This window comes from Euprymna scolopes, chromosome 4, assembly GCF_053919585.1.
Source record: "Euprymna scolopes isolate OS-2025 chromosome 4, ASM5391958v1, whole genome shotgun sequence".
Lineage (NCBI taxonomy): Eukaryota > Metazoa > Mollusca > Cephalopoda > Sepiida > Sepiolidae > Euprymna > Euprymna scolopes.
The window spans coordinates 161,933,500-161,942,143 of NC_136485.1; positions in this window are offsets into that span (position 1 = coordinate 161,933,500).

The following is an 8,644-nucleotide window of genomic DNA, read 5'->3' on the forward strand; positions in this document are numbered from 1 at the left end:
TGTAAAAGCACAAGCTCTAGTGTCTCTAGTTGGTTATAACAAGTTGCCTGAAACACACTCATTGATGTGTTGCTACCAAAATGATTATGTAAAAATAAATTTTAAAAAATATAGATTCATTGGATATGTTACGTGTGAGTTATTATATATTAACCTGGAATATATATATATATATATATATATATATATATATATATATATATATATTTCTATATATATATATATATATATATATATATATATATACATATTTATATATATATATATCCTCAAAAATCTGAGATTGATAGAGGGGAGACTAACACTTGCTGATATGGTTTCAAATGATCTGAAAAACAAAGCAGCAACGGGCGACTTGATTCCTAATAGTTCCCATATGTTGTATCCCGCTATTTGGGAAACGGGTACGATTATGCATATCTCAAGTATATAAAAATCTTTTTTCACTGTGAAATTTTCTTCATCTGTGAAAACCAAAGATGGGAGATATAACATGGGAAATATTGGAATCAAGTTTTTTATTTTATTTTTTTTTTACACGGTCGTCACCACTTATCAAGGCCCGGAAGCCACTCAGAGATAACGGTTATTGCAAGTACAGTACATTAGTGTGGAGATTTGATGAAGTGTTTACTTAAGGGGGCGGTTCATTAGGAATTTGTTTACGTTGGACTTGAAGGCATCCAAGTTGTAGTCAGGTGGGAAGCAGGCAGACGGAACAGAGTTACACAGGCGTGCAGTTCTAAGAAAGAAGCTTTGTTCATGGAATCCACGTTTTGATTTAGGCACACATAAAGAGTGGGGGAAATTTTTCACAGTGGATTCAACTAGACGGGTGTTTTTCGTGACAGATTGGTGAGGGGGGACAAGAGATTGGAGTTCAGACGAGCACCTGCCATGAAAATAGCGATAAAACAAGAATAGGCTCGCACCGTCTCTTCTGAGGGAGAGCGGTTGTAGGGTAGAGAGATGGGCATCCCCCACTAAGCCACAAAGTCTACTTTGTACTCTGTCAAGGCAGGATAGGCTGTTTTTTAGCAGCTCCTGCCCAGATATGGCAGTAGTATTCCATCTTGCTGTTATTTCAGATCATTTAAAATTATAACAGCAAATTTTAGTCCTCCCCCTATGAAGACCAGAGGTTTTGGGTTAATATCAGATATTATGTAATTCACATGCCAAACTAGAAAACATGACTATGATTGAAACATTGGTAAAGGTGAAGCATCTTTCCACCTTAAAAAAAAAAAATTAAATTACCACTATTATATGTACATTCAAAATTCCAGCCAACGATTAGTTCCCATGATATGAAGTAATTATAGTTTAAGTAATTGGAGGATCAGTTTTCTATATTAATTTAACGTAAACTGCCAACCCACTATCTAGCTACCTTTTTTGTGGGGGCGTCTGTTATTTTTATTTTTTTAGGAGCAATGTTTATTTGGTAAATGTGGACTGGTGGACTAACACCAAACCTACATTAACGTGTGCTGAAAACGAATATCGATTTAAAATTTTCCGCAAAATTTTTTCGTATATTACACAATATAATTCTTTATGTTATAAGTGTTGTATATTGTTGTACGCGAAAATACTTATTTACAGAAAATGTTAATGCGATAATCGTTTTCAGCACAAGTGACAATTTTTAGAAAACAAAATTTTAAAGTAGGGTTTATTATATGATTATTATCATTATAAACACAACCCTTAAAAAATAATATAAAGATGGCCCGCAAAAAAGTGTCCATGAAGTGGGTGTTAATATTATATAAAATTAATATAGAATTTGCTTTGAAATTTTAAAAAACTATATCATATCTTAGAAACTACTCGTTTCCTGGAATTTAAAACGTTATTTTCGTTTTCAACGTCCTCCGACAACTTTAAATAGTAATAATTTTAAAGGAGTTTTTAAGGTGGATAAATACTGCACTGGTCCACAAAGTATGGAAATAAAAAAAAAATTAAGATAAAAAAAAAAACACGGTTACAAGTGTTTTTGATATAGATGTACATAATAATACTTTGATAAGTATGTTTTAATTTAAATAGGGATGGTATAAACAATTGTGGGGTCTGCGTTCGCGCCTAGCATCCATAGAATGCAAATAGGCACCCACTTTAATAAAGACTTTTCATATCTATCTGTGTAAGTATACTTTGATAATTATGTTTCAGTTTGAAGACATATGGTATAATAAAATTATGGAGTGTTCCTTCGCGCCTAACCTCCATAGAATGGAAATATGTCACAAAGTTTAACAAGTTTTTTTTAATATACATCCACAGAATATTGTGATAAGTGTTTCAGTGTGAACAGGCATGGTATAATAAATTATGGGATTTATCTATTTTATTTTTACTTTCATCATATTTTGCTTTGGTTTTTAAATTCGAAGCTATCTCTTTACAACCCTTCCTTTTCATAACCTATCATATTTCATAAATCAGAGTCCATTTTCTGTAGGCTGTTTTTGAACCCAGTCTACGACGGGTACTTTTGCTAGTATATATATATATATATATATATATATATATATATATATATATATATATACTCGTTGCCAAATTGAATATTGAAATGCTCATTAATTTAGTCCTATGGGACGAAACTCCATCAAAATTTGAAGCCTCTTTGAAGATTATTATACAATCATATGGGTAAAATTTTATGGAGATAGGTAAAAAGAACGTATAGTTTCAAGCAACTAAGATATGCCCGAATTTACCTACATTTGTATATATAGTGTAATTGCGAGACAGCTTTAGTTTTCTGCTTTGGAATGAATTTTGATTAGCATTTTGCCTTGTTTTCTTTGCTAAGACCTGGCCAGACCACTAATATCGATATATCTCACAAGTAGAAATTGTACATGAATATGATGTGATATATATATATATATATATATATATATATATATATATATATATATATATATATATCACAAGTAAGTAGAAATGTCCGCTTAAAGATTAAGCGTAGGCATTACAGTTTGGAGACAAAATCTTCATTACTGAACCCCAATATCTTGGCGTTGCCAAGGTAGGGATATTCAATAAAACAAAAACACCAAAAAAAAAAACAAACATAATTCGGCCTTTTACTTCCCCTATTCGGTTGTGGCGTTTTTGGTTTTTTTTTTTTTTTTTTTTGCAAAATGTTGAGAAAAATGTCTAAAACCCTACATAAAATCAGCCTTTTGTAATAAAGAGGACTGATTAAAAAGTCTGTATTTCTATAACTCGAGTATACCCAAAAGTAGAAAACATTTGACCCGACGTGTGAAGTTAAATTTATAGACAAGGACCTTCATGCATATATATATATATATATATATATATATATATATATATATATATATATATATATATATATATATATATATATATATATATAATTCAGAATAAAATTGTCCAACAATCAGCTGGTATGGAAACCTGTGATTCTAAGAATTACAATGTATAACTGGCAGTAATATTCTATAAGTATTATTCCACATAAATGACAATTGCTCGATATACAAGATAGAGCAAATAAATAAAATTTTAGTCATTCAATGAATGTTAAAAAATCTGTCGTGAAATTTTTGAGTTTTCAATCCAAGTGTTTTATTATCCTATATAAGGCAAAGAATAAGTTAGAACTATTTGTACTCCTTATCTTTTTTTACCGGACCCATTATATAACAAAAAATTACTACCGGAAAATACCTAATTCGGATCATTACATTGTTATGTGGATTACCCAAAATACAGTTCGGATCATGTTGCCATTCTGTTTTCGAGATCATTCACTTCGGATTTTACCATGCAATTTGGATGTTAACTTTTATATCTTTTTCTTTAACTTCCCTTACTCTATGATTTTTAATTACTTAATCAATTTTTAATTGTGATTTTCCATGTCTCACTGACTTTAGCAAAAAAGGTGTATACCATTATAACTATTTGCTAATATTTTCTCCTGTGAAGAGCTGGTAGATATTGTAATCCTATAGAATAAGGAGTTTAAATATTTCTAATGTATTTTTTGTTTTGCATAGAATAATAAACATCTTTGAGCCGAAACTCAAATATTTCACGTCATAAATTTTTAAATACATTGAATGACTAAAATTTGATATATATATATATATATATATATATATATATATATATATATATATATATATTTATATTTATATATATGTTTGTTTTTTTATTACCGTTTTATATGTTTGGTTACATATGTTTCGGATGTTGGACCGTGTTTACGATCTAACAGCCTAGTCAGATCTTACAGAAATGGTTGGTTAGTATTAGGAAGAATTGTTTTTAGGAGAAATACGGAAAAAGAGAGGGGTGGGAGATAATAGAAGGGGAATGCGGGTAATGCCAATATTTCAGTTTTGAACTTTAATGTATATAAGGTTGCATTGTGTGGGTGGGAGTAGCAGATTCAGGTAGGCTTGGGTAGAGATATATGGTTATAGGGAGGGGGAGGGGGAGAGAGAAGAAAGAGAGGGGGTAATGAGAGGAAGGGGAAAGAGTTTCAATTTTTGGGTTTTAAAATTTTGACTACTTTTTTTTTTCCTGTTCGATAAGGTATATTAATTAGGTGATAGGGATGGAGAGAGGGAGAGAGATAGATGGGAGGAAAGGAATGCAACCAAACAGATAAAACGGTAATAAAAAATAAAAGAAATATTTGCTCTGCAATAGTAGTGAGCACTTTCTTCAGGTTTTTACTAATTACCAGTTTTACCACACACACACACAAACACACACACACACACACACACACACACATATATATATATATATATATATATATATATATATCTCAACAAAACCTCACTAACCTCCCAATATCCAGATCTAATCCAAAATAACCTTACACCAACCATTACGTGGGAAATTCTTAATAAATTAACGTATGTAAATCATTAAACTTCTCATGCCTCCTACGCTTGACCGAAAAACATTTTATATTCAGTTTTAAAGATAGAGACGAATTACTAAATAAAAAAAAAATGAAACCACCATAAATTGCCGGCAATACAAATCCCACCTCCTTAGCAATTATACACCTTTCTGAAACATCCCCTGGACAACATCCCCTTTAGAACCGCTGAATAATACACACAATACACCCATCTACCGCAGACACCCAACTACTGTAACATCAACACAAGCAAACCCCCTTACACAACTCTCCCCATATTCTATATTACCCTACCCATTTACACATTCATCTACCCATGAATCCTACTACCCACAACCCACTTACCAATTACGACTAAAACTCCCCACATTTATATGAATTTACATACGTGGAAACTTGTATAGGTATCTGTATGTATATATATGTATGTTTTGTAGATATGCTAGAAGCACTATTATATTTAAGGCACCTACTTACTTGTCTACGTGCGGCACGTATCTTTACATGTATGTGTATATGCGGGCATGATTGGACCTATGTAGGTATCCCTGTCTGTATTTATTTTTATTTTTCTATATACGCGGGCTTGATTATGTATTCATAGATATACATTTGTATGTCTATGTCTGCGTACACACGTATCTGTATGCATGCATCTGCTGTCTTAGTGACTATATGTATATGTGTATCTATGTACATGCGCATGAGTGGGCGTATATGTACAGATGTAGCTATGCTTGGATTTATATACATATATGTGTCTGTATGTATGTGTATGCCTATATCCATAATACACTTCACACTGAAAATGAAGTTTAGCATAGCCACTCCCCAAAGCAAGATTAGGAGCCCCCTCTCTATGTATATGCACCTAACAGTTAACTTTTAAACCTTTATACCCCATATAACCCCCTTTTTTCCTAGAAACTATAAAAAAATCCCCATCCAATAAGCAAAGCAAATCAATACAGACCCATAAAAATTAAATCAGCACCATGCATTTCGAACATAACTTCAACATGTCCATTTAACCTTGGATTATCTACACCCGCTTACCTATTTATACTTTTTCTATTCATTCATTTATCTACCCTAACTTTACTTTACTTAATCAGCATAAATATACGCATCTCTGTGTATATATGTATATATGCCTGTATGTGTATGTATGTATATAGTGTTATGAATATGTATCCTTGTATAATTGCATATGCTTAAATATTTTTGTGTCTGCACAATCATTAACAAGAACACGGAAAGTAAAGGTATACAATAATATATTAGGAAGAAAAGTTATATACACATTTACATGTCTTCAGATATACTTCAGTTGGAGATATTCCGGTAGGTGGCGTGTTGCATATATTACTGGAGGCAGCATAAGAGTCTTGCCTATTTGACGGTAGTTGCCGGACCCCCCCTGGTATTGGTGATTGACGCCTTTATATTTCTCACTCACCCGCCTATGTTGATTAGTAGGAGTGTCCACAACATATATATTATATAACTCCCGCAGTATTAACGAACATAACGAAATTAAATCATGTACTCATTTATTTATTTATTATTATTTATTTATCTTAACTTTACTTTATTTACTTGTTATAGATGTATACATGCCGGTATGCGTATGCACATATATGTATGTATCGATATATATATATATATATATATATATATATATATATATATATATATATATATATGCCTATATAGGTCTGTATATTTATGTTTTATAAATATGTATTTTTATGTAACTGTGTATACGTGTACATGAGCCCGTGCGTGTGTATGTACTTGTATCTATATGTCTGTGTATGTATATGTGTGTATCTACTTCTTACTGGAGATCTGTATATCCACGTATATGTATATGGATGGGTGTGTGTATGTATATATTTATATATGTATGAGCCTGTATTTTTATCTGTATATATATGCGAGTATGTATATATATATATATATATATATATATATATATATATATATATATATATATGTGTGTGTACGAGAGTTGTATGTGCGTATATGTCTGCGTGTAGATCCATGTACGTCAGCATGGCCATTGTTTTTATATGTGGGTGTCTATATGTCTACATATTGGTGTGTAATATGTATGTATGTATATGTATTATGCGGTTTTATGCGTGCGTCAACGTCTGTATTGACTCTTAACTGCTTAAAAACAACCCACTTTGAAATGAGAAGCGACCACGAAAACCGTAAATGAAACATTGTAACTGCCAAACATGACAGCTACACTAACCCTTTCTCTCTCTCTTTTTCTCCCTTTCCCCCATCTATCTCTCCCCTTCTCTCTCTCTTTCTCCCTCTGATCTAATTAATATACCTTATCGAACAAGGAAAAAATAGTCAACATTTTAAAACCCAAAAATTGAAACTCCTATTTCCCCCTCCTCTAATTACTCCATCTCTTTTCTCTTTACTATCCTCTCTCCATCTCCTTCTCCCTATGCCACATATCTCCACCCAAGCATACCTGAATCTGCATCCTCCACACGCGCAATGCAACCTAATATATTTTAACCTTCAAAACTGAAATATTGTTATTATGCGCCCCTTCCCCCCAAAAAAAACTCCACTCCTTTTTCTTTCCCTGTTTTTTTTTCTCGTATTAATACTAACCAACCATTTCTGTAAGGTCTAGCGAGGCTGTTGGATCGTAAACATAGTCCAACATCACAAAACATATGGTACCAAACAGATAAAACGTTAAAAAAAACACACACACACGAATATATATATATATATATATATATATAAGTAGGTTGTAGTTTGCTTTAAGCATTGTTGAAGAAAATTATAAGCTGTCTTCTCTTGAAAATGGACTAATGAGTCTGAAATATATTGAGATTTATATCACCATTGAATACAACAGAAAAAAAAATTACTGTTGTTTAGAGTTAAAATTTGTGTGAAAAAGAAAAAAAAAGAACTTTATTTCTTTTGTTTGCATTTAATTTTACTCTATATAAAAAAAAATCTCGCATTGTTCTTGGCTTTTAATTTTACCTTATAATATATATATATATATATATATATATATATATATATATATATATATGTATATATATTGATAGTAAATTTGTATTTTTCTAGATGGGGATCTACAGAAAAACATGTATTTATCAAAAACTGGTTGATGAATGGACATAGTATGTTAATTTATATAAACAAGTATGTAGTACATGTGTATGTGTGTGTGTTTATAAACATGCTATATATACACACCTATAAAGTGATTTTTTGATTATATATGTACTTTATTAATTCCTGTTTCAATGTGTATTGATATTCAAATACAAAACCTCTTTTTTCAATAAATTTTAAAGGAAAATACAACTGTGCTCTATGTCGTGGAATTGTATTCTTTGCATAGTTTTTCTAAGCATTCATTTTAATTAATCTCCTACTAGTTTGTTTAGTTTCTAATGCGATGGTCATATCAAGTTTACTTTTACGTGTAATTATATTAATGCAGATATACTTTGTAGTTTATGCTTGCTTAAAATGGTCATAGTAAACACAAAACTTTTTCCATATATATATTTATGTATACGTATATATATTTGTTTAAAAACTTTGCCTACCAGACTTCTAGAGGTTTTTTGTCTACAAGCATTAACCTTCGTACATAGGGTATTCGATCCCTTGCGAAAGTTAATATTTTTGTTTTGCTCGGGAAAATCGGTA